The sequence below is a fragment of the Montipora foliosa genome, chromosome 1 (assembly GCF_036669935.1).
Source record: "Montipora foliosa isolate CH-2021 chromosome 1, ASM3666993v2, whole genome shotgun sequence".
In the NCBI taxonomy this organism is placed as follows: Eukaryota; Metazoa; Cnidaria; class Anthozoa; order Scleractinia; family Acroporidae; genus Montipora; species Montipora foliosa.
Genome location: NC_090869.1, coordinates 1,753,384 through 1,755,883, shown reverse-complemented (window position 1 = coordinate 1,755,883; position 2,500 = coordinate 1,753,384). Strand labels below are relative to the sequence as shown.

The window sequence follows — 2,500 nt, the reverse complement described above, 5'->3', positions numbered from 1 at the left end:
ATTGCTGTAAGTGTAATAGGCAAACTGTCTTTAAGAACACGTGAAGAGATCTTATCATGGCCAGGGGCCTTACTGGAAGAAAACATCTTTATCACTTTTTCAACTTCGTGTGTAGTTACCATTTGAAACCGAAATGCTTCAAGATTCTCACATTGAGTTACCTGAGTGGGTACTGACGAAACCAATTCAAAGTTCTGTTCAATGGCCAAACTATGAGCTTTCTTGGCAGTATCAGATCCCACTGAGGTGGAGAACTAATTGAATTTATTTGCCAAGAGAAGAGGATTTTCGCACGTGCTAAAAGAATTTTGGGAATTCTTTTGTGGCAAACAGCGGTTAATTACCTTCCAGATAGAATTTGTATTCCTGTTACAATTAAGAAGTTGAGATCTTACATGGGATTTCTCTGCAAGTCGAAGTCGTCTATTGTCGTTTTTTTTCTTGGCATGTTTATGCCATTTATCCCGAGTTTTCATGTGATGACGAATTTCAGCAGATACAAAGGGATTAGGTTTCGATTTGATTTTGATGGGAGCATGTAGATCCAAAGTTTCCTGAAAAAGAGTTTTAAAGGTGGCAACTTGATCGTTGAAAACATCAAAAAAGAAATCAAATGAAATGGTACAAATGAGAGATCTGTGCGGACATCATCAGGAATATAACTCTTGAACTCCTAGTTGTTATATAGAATGGCTTGGCTCTAGGCGTTCTGAATGTCAGCACCAGGTAAACCAAATTGTGGTTTGTGGTCACTTATAGAACATCTCAAAGTATCACACAAACTAAAAATAGATTTGTTTGTTGTCATGATCACATCAATCAAAGTTTGAGAGTTCTCAGTATTCCTAGTTGGTTTTTCAATAAGCTGACTTAGGTTGAACATTGATATGAACTCCCGTAATGAATTTGCTTCCAGGCTCAATGAGCTCATGTGATTGCAATTCAAGTCACCTAAAATAATAACATCGAGATTCAGTAGCTGAGAGTCAACAAAGTGTCTGCCAAGAGTTTCAAAACAATGGCGAACTAATGCCTTTGGACGTCGATAAACATTGCAAACTACAAAAGACTTGAGACTTCTACAATGCACTTTAATCCATTGCTATTGAAAGCCATCTTCTGATACAGAGGATAATTCGTCAAGAGAACTAGCCTTGAAGCAATTCTTAACTTAAATGCACAATCCACCCACAGCTTTCTTCGATCCACGCTCTTGTCTAAATAACTGATAAACAATAATTTAAAGTGCTTGCCGATCTGAAGAACTTCGGTATATCCGTGCTGCTACGGTCAGATGTCTACCACGTAATCTTAAGGGTTTTATTTCCGTGACGTTTTTCACCGATGAGTACCGTGATCTCTTCCTTCGTAAATTTTCGTTTATCCCTTGTTCATCTTTTACTTGTACCTTCGTTGTAGTGTATGATACTCCCTTCGAGCTTTCTGATGAAGCACTGGCTCATCGTCTCAGCCGCTATGGGTGTGTCCTCAGTTCCCGCAGATGTAATCTTCAAGGCTATGAGGGCATCCAGAATGGAACACGCGTTGTTAGAATAGAGCCATTCGAATCGGTTCCATCCTTCCTACGCTTCGGCAGGAAGTCAAACACGAGGGGCGGGTTCCTTCCTGCAGGAAGTGCCATCTCCCAAATGATGTTGCAAAGCTGTACCCCAACGTGATATGCCTTAACTGCGATCAACTAGGTCACACTTTCAGCGACTGTACTGAAGAGACCAAGTGCAGTGTTTGCAAAGAGGACGGCCACAACGCCATCCATTGTAAATTATCTTGGTGGAGGGCGCCCTGAAACAATTGACACTGGCGATGATGCTTCTGCTTCTGCTCCTCTTCCATAGTCCCGACCATCACAGCCTCTCCCTCAGGCTTCTTCCGATGCCCCGCCTCCTTCATTCCCTATCGCAATCCTTACCTGATGTTCTTCCTTTACAGCTTCCTTCACAGTCTTCTCCTAATGTGCCTCCTACACCTTCCTGTGTTCTCCTCTCATCGAAATCATCATCGTCGCCGTCTTCTGGCCAGCCTTCATCACTGCCCCAAGACCCCCCCCTCCCCCAACGCAGCCCTCCGCACAGCTCTCGCATTCTTCGCAGTCTACACAGTTCTCTCACTCGTTACAGACTACGCAGTCAACTCAGTCTATCCTTTCGCCTCTTGAATCGCCGTGCCTGTCTATTCCCCTGTCCCATGCACCTTCTCTTCTGTCGGGCATCATCTCTGTTTATCCTACTACGTCTGATCTAAGACTTACAGTTGCAGCTCATTGGCAACGCTCTACTACTTCTGGTCAAGCTGTGGCTGCGATGGAGAATCTTAAGGATCCTGGCCCCACAGTCCGTAACAGATTCCTGTCCGTCCTCCACCTGCACCCAAACGTAAGCTTCACGGATGGTCCAACAGAGCGTAAATCAATTTCCCCTATGCCGGTCAGTTTTGTTAGAGAACGACCAACAACCCTCACTTTCTTGAGTTCCAAAATTCT

The 2,500-nt window shown here is 43.6% G+C and overlaps 1 long non-coding RNA gene across 1 annotated transcript in view; it reads right to left on the bottom strand.

The window, feature by feature from the left end:
- Positions 1 to 763: 763 nt before the first annotated feature.
- LOC137981284 (uncharacterized) overlaps positions 764 to 2,500 on the bottom strand; it is a 25,378-nt gene continuing 23,641 nt past the window's right edge. The window contains exon 3 of the long non-coding RNA XR_011118597.1: positions 764 to 2,500. This exon is cut by the window's right edge and continues 468 nt beyond it. This is a non-coding gene — a long non-coding RNA (uncharacterized lncRNA).